This window comes from Lithobates pipiens, unplaced genomic scaffold (assembly GCF_037356315.1).
Source record: "Lithobates pipiens isolate NorthernLeopardFrog02 unplaced genomic scaffold, aLitPip1_a1.2 Scaffold_27, whole genome shotgun sequence".
Taxonomy (NCBI): domain Eukaryota; kingdom Metazoa; phylum Chordata; class Amphibia; order Anura; family Ranidae; genus Lithobates; species Lithobates pipiens.
This window is the reverse complement of record NW_027507788.1, coordinates 157630273-157642082: the sequence shown is the minus strand read 5'-3', so window position 1 is coordinate 157642082 and position 11810 is coordinate 157630273. Positions and strand designations below refer to the sequence as shown.

General features: G+C 48.5%; 1 long non-coding RNA gene across 1 annotated transcript in view; it reads right to left on the bottom strand.

Moving 5' to 3' along the window:
* Positions 1–1033: 1033 nt before the first annotated feature.
* The window catches only part of LOC143934278 (uncharacterized), a 99627-nt gene continuing 88850 nt past the window's right edge, over positions 1034–11810 (bottom strand). Inside the window, exons 2-3 of the long non-coding RNA XR_013263241.1 lie at positions 8111–8298; positions 1034–1325 (exon numbers count right to left, since the gene is read on the bottom strand). This is a non-coding gene — a long non-coding RNA (uncharacterized LOC143934278). The remainder of the gene's footprint in view (positions 1326–8110; positions 8299–11810) is intronic.

The following is an 11810-nucleotide window of genomic DNA, read 5'->3' as shown; positions in this document are numbered from 1 at the left end:
ATTACGGACCTGCCTGGTGTGTTCCTTGGTCTTCATGATGCTCTCTGCGCTTTCAACAGAACCCTGAGACTATCACAGAGCAGGTGCATTTATACAGAGACTTGATTACACACAGGTGGATTCTATTTATCACCATCAGTCATTTAGGACAACATTGGATCATTCAGAGATCCTCGTTGAACTTCTGGAGTGAGTTTGCTGCACTGAAAGTAAAGGGGCCGAATAATTTTGCACGCACCACTTTTCAGTTTTTTATTTGCTAAAAAAGTTTAAAATATCCAATAGATTTCGTTCCACTTCACAATTGTGTCCCACTTGTTGGTGATTCTTCACAAAAAATTTAAATTTTATATCTTTATGTTTGAAGCCTGAAATGTGGCAAAAGGTTGAAAAGTTCAAGGGGGCCGAATACTTTTGCAAGGCACTGTAAATACAAAAAATAAACCTCCACCATATGTTGAAATAAAATATGACAATGCTGTCAAAGGAAGGACACAGGTAACTTCCACAGATACTCATCCATCCACATGCACACTAATATATATTAGAATATGTTTTACCAAAAGCCCACTGTGAGGAAGGTAGTCACAGACCCAGGAAAACAGGGATTGCTCAGTAAAGAAATAACCTCACTGTGGGGTTTGGTGCAGAGGTGAGCCGTGGATGGGGGATGGTGGGTACAGAGGTGAGCTGTGAATGAGGGGGTACAGAGGTGAGCTGTGGACGGGGGGTGCAGAGGTGAGTTGTGGATGAGGTGGTACAGCTGTGAGCTGTGCACGAGAGGGAACAGAGGTGAACCAGGGAATGGGGGTACAGAAGTGAGCTGTGAATGGGGGGTACAGAGATGAGCTATGAATGGGGGGGTACCGGGGTGAGCTGTGAATGGGGGTTTAAAGAGGAGAGCTGTTGAAAGGGTGCAAAGACAAGCAAAGAGGTGTGCAGAGGTGAGCAATTGATGATTACTTTGGGAGGGGATATGTAAGTGCTGTCTGTTGTGATAAGAGGCATGGAGGAGCTCAGCTATGAGGAACAATTAGCTGAACTGAATTTATTCTCTTGAGAAGAGGCGATTACAGGGGGATATGATCAACATGTATAAATACATCCTGTATGTGGTCCATACTGTAGAGTGAACTCTGTGTTAAGTTATTTATTTTAATGTCATTGCAAAGGACACTGGGGCACTCTTGCAGCTACAGGAAAAGATGTTCAATCTACATATTATAGCTGCTGGAGCCCTTACAGCCAACGGCATCCTTGTTTGGCCCTCCTCTGTCCCTCTCCATCAGCGTTGGGGGTTGCATTAGCTGAGGGATGAAGAAAACCTGAGGGAGAAGAAAAACATTGGAATACTAGTTAGTACCATTTTCCAAAAGTGTATTTGCCTTGGAAGAATAATTAACCTCTAATGTTGGGTGTCCTACATGTTTGGACGTTGCTGCGTTATGTAAAACTATTAGAATAATTTTGACATTTTAGAATGGGTGCCTCAAGACTGTCCATCATTTTTAAGAGTGCCTTGGCTAAAAAAAAGTTTGACAAACACTCGTATAAGGTTCTGTATAAGGACGTTTTCAATTTATTAAAATTTATATAAATGTATTACATTTTTATGTTGGTTAAGCTCAATGAACTTGTGTCTATTTTTTAACCTAACAATAAATGTAATAATTCAATAATGTAAGGTTTAGGAAAACAGGATCTAGATCAGAAGGGAGAAAGATCAAACGCTCTACAATATATGGCTTTTCACTGTGATATCTTCAATGGGAATAACAAATATTGTTTGGTTACATAGGAAAACACAAGTTTAGCACAAGTAAATACATAAGGTATCCAATGTTTATCAACAAACACATAAACCATCCAAGTGCTGACAATGTACAAAGATCAATATGACATAATCTTCAGTATAGTATTGGTCACATGTATGGCCTGGGCACACAAGTCACCACTAAATAGGTAAAGTCAAGTAGACAGATATTTTGTTGTTTCTGCTTTGTGTTTTTTAAAGTTATTGCTAAAAGAAATATTGTATAGAGGCAACACAGGACTTATATAGGCTTTCTCATTGGACAGGTCAGGAAAGATACATATGTATATCATTTTTGGTCAATAATAGAAACACTCCTGTATACACTCTCCCCTCTGCCTCCTCAACTCACAGGCAGGGCTATTTTAATGAATGGGCACACCTGGGCATTGCCCAGGGCACCCAGCTGCATGGGGGGCCCTGCACTTTCCCCAAAGCAGTTGGTCCTTGAGACCACGCTGCTCTGAAATTGGGGGCCCTATGATGGTACTGAGAGTGATGGGTACACAGGGGAGACAGGCTGGCAGCGATGTGCCGTGCTCTGCAGAACGATACCTATTATTTCACGGCCAGCAGGGAGGGGCAGGGCTGGAGTGCCAGTGATGCTCTGACCCCTCCCCATGCAGCTTGACTGCTCGGGAAGGAGGCGGGGTAGGAGCTAGAGTGGGAGCTCCTGAGTCGACAGCACTTAGAGCCCACCTGTGGAAGTAGCATTTTGGATGGTGTCATGGTGAGCCCAGCTGTCCAGTATTGTTTGCACCGAAAGGCTTGGAATGTCTGGAGGGATGCTCCCTCCTCCACCCCTCATTCTGCCTGCTTGTTGGGTATAGGCAAGTCCAGTGCTGGAGGTGGGCCAAAAGTTTACATGCACTGTATCTCCACTGGAAAAGGGGGTACTACATGGATGGAATAATGTGCTTGGAGATATCAAGGGTGTATGGGGGAAAACAATGCGGGGGGGATCTGGGGTGTATAGGGGTAGCAGTGTTCGGGGTAGCTTGGGTGGCTATAGTGCTAGAGGTATCAGGGATGTAGTGAGGCCACAGTGTAGGGTGTATCAGGCATGTAGTAGGGTCACAATACATGGGGTATCTTATGGTATATGGTAACAGTGCTGGGGGAAATATCTAGGGTGTAGAGGGGTCAGAGTGCTGGGGGGGATACCTACGGTGTAGAGGGGTCAGAGTGCTGGGGGGGACATCTGGGATGTAGAGGGGTCACAGTTCTGGGGGGATATCTAGGGTGTAGAAGGGTCAGAGTGCTGGGGGGATATCTAGGGTGTAGAGGGGTCAGAATGCTGGGGGGATATCAGGGATGTAGAGGGGGTCACAGTTGTGGGGGGATATCTGGGTTGTAGAGGGGTCACAGTGTTTCTTTGGTGTACAGCATGATTGCTCATGTAGTTAATGCAAAGCTCCACCCAAAGGGGGAAGCTCCGCTTGTCTGCTTCCTACCTACTCGATGATGTCTGTTTACCTGCGCTGTCTCCACTGTAGGGGCCCCAGAGCATTACTTTGCCCAGGGGCCCATGATGCTATTAAGACAGCCCTGCTCATAGGCGAGCAATCCTGCACAATATTGAAAACAGTATAAACAAAATTAGATTGAATAGGATGGCTCCTGTCAGGAAAGGTTCCCTCCGCTGGTAATATCAATCATTTGGCATGCAGTACTGCGATCCACCAGCAGGTGTCTCCTGCTGGAATTATGTCATCTTTGGTCCGCAGTACTGGTGTCCACCAGCGGAGGGATCCTGGCAGTATGGAGCAGGTATTGCCTTCTGCAGTCAGGCGTCACATGACTGACAGCAGCCATTATAAATACCCGGCAGGTGCACACACACCTCGCCTTGGTATTGTTCCTTGTGCCCTGACCTGCTGCTTGCGATCCTGATTCTGTACCTATTCCTGTGCCCTGAACCTGTGACCCGTGGTTCTTATCCTGTTTCCCTGTCCTGGTCCCTACCCTGTCCCACCTGTTACCATTATCCCTGTCCTGCAGTCTGATCCGTCCATCCTCTCCCTGTCCTGTGTTTCTTACCCCATTTGCTGATCTCCCGTGTATGACCTTGGCCTGGCTTGTGACTCTGATTCTGGACTGCCCTTGTTTATCTGCTGATCTCCCTGTGTATGACCCTGGCCTGCCTATCGTTTACGGTCCTTGCATTTCCCATTTATTGTACATATCTGTCTGTTGTTGTTTGGGGGCTTTGTTGGTTGGTTTATTGCACTGTGTGGTTGTATTTATATTATTCACTTTCTTTAATAAATCATATTTCACTTATACACGTTTGGGTTTCCTCTGTTGCAGTCCACACAGTTCTGGTCTTATCTGATACTTAACAGAATACCAAGGCCATCCCTGACCAGAAGTGGCTACACAGAGGAACCATCTTGGTTCAGGTTGCTTACAGAAATGAATTTAGAAGTGATTCGTTATTATGCTTTGTTGGCGTCTGAGAGTGGTGACTATCTCCGCCAGACACTGAAAGGGTGGACCAGTGATCAGCTGTTGGAAACCATTCGTTTAGCTCACTCCTGGGTTGATCAGGGCTGTATGTTGTTTGGGGATGTTCAGCCGTTAATTCAAATCTGCACAGAGCTGGCCCTGCCCTGCATCCCAGAGGGCCAGGATGATTTTTCTCCCCCTTTCAGTATTAATCAAGTCACATCACTGGTATGGCTTCTGGAAGATGATTCCCCTTACTTTTTTGAGCATTACACAGCCTGTTCCCAACAGATGTTAATAGAATGTGTTGATTCCGTACAATCCCTTGTCAGACAGGCAGTATGTAACCTGCAGTTTGTGCAACCACTACTTTTAGCATGGTCTGGTATTTTGCAATCAGCCACAGCCAGCCCACAACAAACCATCTCTGCTACCAAACACCTGCCTGCCCAAGAAACTCTTCCTCCATCACCTATGGCAACCTCAGTTTCAGCCCAATATACTCTACTCCCCACCAAATATCAATACCCTGTTTCTTCCTGCTGCACATATCCTGCCTTTAATCCAACTGCCTCTTTCCCATGGCCCACTATCCCTCAAGAACTTCCCCCAGCCACTGTTACCTCTTCCCTGCCATATTCCAACCCTTCTCTCCAGTTTGCTTCATCCCCTACCTATAGATCTGCAGCTACCTACAGGCCTTCAGTAGCTAAATCTAAAAAGAGACGGAAGTTCTTTCCTACCCATTTGATCCTGCCAGTAACGCAACCTGCCTCCATATCAACCAACCTGCTCCAGCCAGACGCCTTCCAGCCAGACGCCTTGCAGCCTGATGTCCCGGCCTTCCAGCCAGACGCCTTGCAGCCTGATGTCCCGGCCTTCCAGCCAGACGCCTTGCAGCCTGATGTCCCGGCCTTCCAGCCAGACGCCTTGCAGCCTGATGTCCCGGCCTTCCAGCCAGACGCCTTGCAGCCTGATGTCCCGGCCTTCCAGCCAGACGCCTTGCAGCCTGATGTCCCGGCCTTCCAGCCAGACGCCTTGCAGCCTGATGTCCCGGCCTTCCAGCCAGACGCCTTGCAGCCTGATGTCCCGGCCTTCCAGCCAGACGCCTTGCAGCCTGATGTCCCGGCCTTCCAGCCAGACGCCTTGCAGCCTGATGTCCCGGCCTTCCAGCCAGACGCCTTGCAGCCTGATGTCCCGGCCTTCCAGCCAGACGCCTTGCAGCCTGATGTCCCGGCCTTCCAGCCAGACGCCTTGCAGCCTGATGTCCCGGCCTTCCAGCCAGACGCCTTGCAGCCTGATGTCCCGGCCTTCCAGCCAGACGCCTTGCAGCCTGATGTCCCGGCCTTCCAGCCAGACGCCTTGCAGCCTGATGTCCCGGCCTTCCAGCCAGACGCCTTGCAGCCTGATGTCCCGGCCTTCCAGCCAGACGCCTTGCAGCCTGATGTCCCGGCCTTCCAGCCAGACGCCTTGCAGCCTGATGTCCCGGCCTGCCAGCCAGACGCCTTGCAGCCTGATGTCCCGGCCTTCCAGCCAGACGCCTTGCAGCCTGATGTCCCGGCCTTCCAGCCAGACGCCTTGCAGCCTGATGTCCCGGCCTTCCAGCCAGACGCCTTGCAGTCTGATGTCCCGGCCTTCCAGTCTGATGTCTTGCAGTCTGATGTCCCGGCCTTCCAGTCTGATGTCCCGGCCTCGCAGTCCGACGCCTTCCAGTCTGATGTCCCGGCCTTGCAGTCCGACGCCTTCCAGTCTGATGTCCCGGCCTTGCAGTCCGACGCCTTCCAGTTTGATGTGCCTGACGTGCCGCTGCCCGCCTTCCAGCCTGACGTGCCGCTGCCCGCCTTCCAGCCTGACGTGTCGTTGCCTGCCTTCCAGCCCGATGTGCCAGCTTCCCGGTCCGATGTGCTTCTGTCTGCTGCCCTGCTTGAAGTGCCCGTTACCCAACCTGATGTGACTTTGCTCATAGCCCAGCTTGACGCAATGGACTTTCCCCAGCAACTGCTAGTTGGAGCGTCCGGAGGTCGCTCCTTTGAGGGGGGGTACTGTCAGGAAAGGTTCCCTCCGCTGGTAATATCAATCATTTGGCATGCAGTACTGCGATCCACCAGCAGGTGTCTCCTGCTGGAATTATGTCATCTTTGGTCCGCAGTACTGGTGTCCACCAGCGGAGGGATCCTGGCAGATTGGAGCAGGTATTGCCTTCTGCAGTCAGGCGTCACATGACTGACAGCAGCCATTATAAATACCCGGCAGGTGCACACACACCTCGCCTTGGTATTGTTCCTTGTGCCCTGACCTGCTGCTTGCGATCCTGATTCTGTACCTATTCCTGTACCCTGAACCTGTGACCCGTGGTTCTTATCCTGTTTCCCTGTCCTGGTCCCTACCCTGTCCCACCTGTTACCATTATCCCTGTTCTGCAGTCTGATCCGTCCATCCTCTCCCTGTCCTGTGTTTCTTACCCAATTTGCTGATCTCCCGTGTATGACCTTGGCCTGGCTTGTGACTCTGATTCTGGACTGCCCTTGTTTATCTGCTGATCTCCCTGTGTATGACCCTGGCCTGCCTATCGTTTACGGTCCTTGCATTTCCCATTTATTGTACATATCTGTCTGTTGTTGTTTGGGGGCTTTGTTGGTTGGTTTATTGCACTGTGTGGTTATATTTATATTATTCACTTTCTTTAATAAATCATATTTCACTTATACACGTTTGGGTTTCCTCTGTTGCAGTCCACACAGTTCTGGTCTTATCTGATACTTAACAGCTCCCTTTAGCAGTTCAATGCAATTTGAATAGATGAGGAGAGAAAATTATAAAAAGGTGAGTGTCAGGGCTGGCTTAGCCCTTCCTTCTCTGGGCTGGCTGCACAGCTGTCGGCTAATTGCCAGCTCTCATCTCTCTCCACAGTTACCATCTGTTCCTGATCATGCTCGTCTGACCTGCCTACTTAAAGCTGTCCAGCTCACTTCACCTCTGCCTTCGCCTTGGTCACATTACAAGAAACCATCTCCTGTGGTTCTGTTTTAAGACTGGCTTGCTGACATCCATTCTGGCTCCTTATCCTGCTTGCAGTTGCTCTACTTGGATCCCTGACTTCTGGCTTGGCTGATTACCCGATATGGTTATTGAACTCTGGCCTGGCTGACTACTCGATCTGATTACTGGACTCTGGCTATGCTTTGACTATGCTTTTCCTATGTACCTTTTTATTTAATAAACAAGTGTGATTTAATTGTACTTCTGTCTCGGTCTTATTCATTGTTTCTGACAGTGAGAAAGGGTATTCCTTGAAATCCAGATGTCTTCAGCTAGCCTCTTTTAAGTTGTGAATAAAGTAATCCAAAAAGGCAAGGTGTAGCAAAGTTAGCAAAGCTGTGATTTATCCTGGTAGTAGTATAACTTCCTTCCACCTAAAGATGTGATCTGATATGGCTACTGAAATCAGTAATGTATACTGAGCATAGTCATCTACTGGCTGTGTACGTTATAATAGAGAGTTTAACTTCCGTGGGACTACAAGTACCACCAGCTAAGTTGTGTGAGTGTTGTTTAACCAGCAGTGTCCTCAACTATAACATGGGCCATGCCTGCTCATCACTCCAAATCTCATATGGATTAGATAATAGTGCAAATGATGAGAAGACTCCAGCCGGAACTCTCTCCCTCTCCCTCTCTCTCTCTCTCTCTCCCTCTGCTCTCTAAAATGACGGCCGCCATGCCATGCTGCAGCTCGCTGGATTCTGGATTCCGCACTGAAGAAGCTATCTGCAGATCCCTCTGGGTATATCTGTCTGGCTTCCTGCTGTGTAGGACACAAATTGTCAGCAAACTCCCTGTCACACAGACCTCCTGCTTGCAGAGTCAAAACGGTGTCCAGAGAGGCTGATCTAGGCCACGCCAGCCCTTTTTATATCCTCTCCCAGCAGTCTGTTCTGTGAACCCAGCATTCTGTTCCTTGTAGTTCAGCTCAGTCCTGCTGGCGATGTCACTTCAGCATTCGGAACTACACGTCCCATGATGCTTTGCTCTACATCCTGCCACAAGAAGAGAAGAAATTCACCCTTAGAGTCCAGCAAACACTAGAGGGAGCCAACCCCACATCAACAACACAGAAAATGTCTCTAACTTATAAGTATAATAGCTGACATTGGCTACACTAAAATGAGATATGTTTATAAAGCCACCAAAACGGGTTTTTGACAATTTTAAAAGGGCCATGATGGAAGTGAATGACTTACTAAACTAGAGATTTTTTTTCCAGTTTCTGCGTGTTAGGTTTAATAGGTTTTTTTTCTGCAGAGAAAGGCGTGGAGAAGTACATTAATTTTTTTTAAATGCACGTATCTTTATATATTAACAGCCATGCCAATCACTACAGAGTAGGGATGAGCCGAACACCCCCCGGTTCGGTTCGCACTAGAACTTTCGAACGGACCCCGCGTTCGTAACGAACGTTAGAACCCCATTGAAGTCTATGGGACTCGAACGTTCGAAATGGAAAGTGCTAATTTTAACAGCTGATATGCAAGATACTGTCCTAAAAAGGGTTTGGGGACCTGACTCCTGCCTCAGGGGACATGGGTCAATGCAATAAAAAGTTTTAAAAGCGGCCGTTTTGGCGGGAACACTGATTTTAATGACGATTAAAGTGAAAAAAAAAATGAAATATTCCTTTAAATATGGTGCCTGGGGGGTGTCTGTAGTATGCCTGTGAAGTGCCACGTGTTTCCCGTGTTTAGAACAGTCCCTGCACAAAATGACATTAAACGGAAATAGCACCATTTAAAACTGCTTGCGGTTTTAATGTTATATCTGGTTCCTGCAATATGGTTGAAAATCATTCAGAAAAATGGCATGGGTAGCCCTCCCTGCCCATTACCAGCCTATTTGGGTCCTGTACGCATATTAAGGGGAACCCCGTACCCATATTAAAAAAAGGAAATGTGTGTGGCCCCCAGGCCCTATATACTCAGAACAGCAGTATACAGGTGGTGCAAACAAGACAGGGACTGTGTAGGTTTGTTGTGTTAAGTTGAATCTGTTTGTAATTTTCAACTGGTACATTTTTAAAGTGTAGCTCCAGTCAAAAAAACTATTTTTAAGCTTTTTGGAAAACATAGGGAAGGGTTATCACCCCTGTATAATTTGTTTTGTCGTCCATCTTTTTTCATCTCACTTGCTGTTGTCTCCTTCCGTTTGCAAGTAGGAGATGTTTGTAAATTGGATGTTTGAAAGTAGGGGCCTGCCCTATATGCTCTGCAGAAATGGCGGAACAAGGTGTTGGTTTTGCCACAACATTGTAAGCCCTCAAAGTGACTCTTGGTGGGCGCTGGAGCGCCCTGCTGTGAACGATTATATCAAGAATTGTAATTACATGCCATTGTTGAACAGTCGTAGAAAAATTGACCTTTGGTGGTTGTGGTGCTGGTGCCACAACACTATAAGTCCTCACCGTTACTCTGGGAGGGCACAGGAAGTGAAATATTATATCAAGAATTGTAATTACATGTCCCTGTTAAACAGAGGCAGAAAAATTGGGCCTTAGGCACTGGTGCCATCACACTGCAACCTCTGCCATATACTCTAGTTTTATTGCAGGAATTAGCCCTGCTGCAAAGCATTGCATCAAAAATTGTACTTAAACGCCCCTGTTAAACAGGGGCAGAAAAATTGGGCCTTAGGCACTGGTGCCATCACACTGCAACCTCTGCCATATACTGTAGTTTTATTGCAGGAATTAGCCCTGCTGCAAAGCATTGCATCACAAATTTTACTTAAACGCCCCTGTTAAACAGGGGCAGAAAAATTGGGCCTTAGGCACTGGTGCCATCACACTGCAACCTCTGCCATATACTGTAGTTTTATTGCAGGAATTAGCCCTGCTGCAAAGCATTGCATCAAAAATTGTACTTAAACGCCCCTGTTAAACAGGGGCAGAAAAATTGGGCTGCTGGCATCACCCAGAACCAAAAATGTTCTTCCAACATATCAGCGGAGGAGGAAGAGGATAGACAATCAACATAACAGGACAGTCACTCAGCATCAGCATAGGCAGTCTTAAAGGGATGTGGTATTTCAAAAAAAATTATTATTATCAGCTTCAGGTGCTTGGTAGCTGTGATCCAAGACTGATTCATCTTGATGAAGGTCAGTCGATCAACTGATTCGGTGGACAGGCGCACCCTGTGATCGGTAACGAAGCCACCAGCAGCACTGAAGGTGCGTTCCGAAAGAACGCTGGATGCAGGACAGGCCAGTAGCTCAATTGCATACTGTGCAAGCTCTGGCCAGTGATCCATCCTCAAGACCCAGTAAGCCAGAGGATTTTCAGTGGGAAAGGTGTCCAAGTCTGACCTTGCCCCTAGGTATTCCTGCACCATGTAAATTAGACGCTGGCGATGGGTGCTGGAACCAATCATACCTTGGGGCTGCGGACTAAAAAATTGTCTGAAAGCATCAGTCAGACGGCCACCTTCTCCACCGCTCCTTCTGACTGATGCCTCAGCAACACGTTGTCCAGGACCAGGAGTTTGTGACCTCCCAGTCTCTGGGAACGCGTTGCACAGAGCTTTCTGCAAGGCCTCCCAGGGAGATGTCTCATCCTCTGCTCCCTCTGCGATGGCAAGATAAGGTCGGCAACCTTACCCTTGTACCGTGGATCAAGGAGAGTGGCCAGCCAGTAATGGTCCCTCTCCTTGATCCGAAGAATACGAGGATCCTTCCGCAGGCTTTGCAGGATCAGGGAGGCCATGCAGCGTAGGTTAGCTGAGGCATTCGGTCCGGAGTCCTCTGGGTCACTAAGGACAACATGATCCGCAGCTACCTCCTCCCAGCCACGTACAAGTCCACGTGTTTCTTGGGACTGTAAATCATCCCTATAAGACTGCTGCTGCTGCTGCTGCTGCTGATGCTGAGTGCCAGCCTCCACCTCCATGCTGACACAATCATCCTCCTCCTCCTCTTCCTCCTCCTCACCCTCTTCCTGTGTGATGGGTGGCACAGCAGGAACACTGTCTGGATAAAGGGGGCCTTGCGAGGCAAGGAAGTCCTCCTCTTCCTGCCTCTGTTCTGCCTCAAGTGCCCTGTCCATTATTCCACGCAGCGTATGCTCCAAGAGGTGGACAAGAGGTACAGTGTCACTGATGCATGCACTGTCACTGCTCACCATCCTTGTGGCCTCCTCAAACGGTGACAGGACAGTGCATGCATCCCTGATCATGCCCCACTGGCGTGGTGAGAAAAAACCAAGCTCCCCTGACCCTGTCCTGGTGCCGTAGTCGCACAGGTACTCATTGATGGCCCTCTGCTGCGTGTGCAGCCGCTGCAGCATGGCCAATGTTGAGTTCCATCTGGTGGGCATGTCACATATATGGCGGTTCTTGGGCAGGTTCAACTCCTTTTGGAGCTCAGCCAGCCGAGCACAGGCATTAAATGATCGGCGGAAATGCACACAGACTCTCCTGGCCTGTTTCAGGACATCCTGTAAGCCGGAGTACCTGCCCAAGAACCGCTGCACCACCAGGTTAAGGACGTGAGCTACACAGGG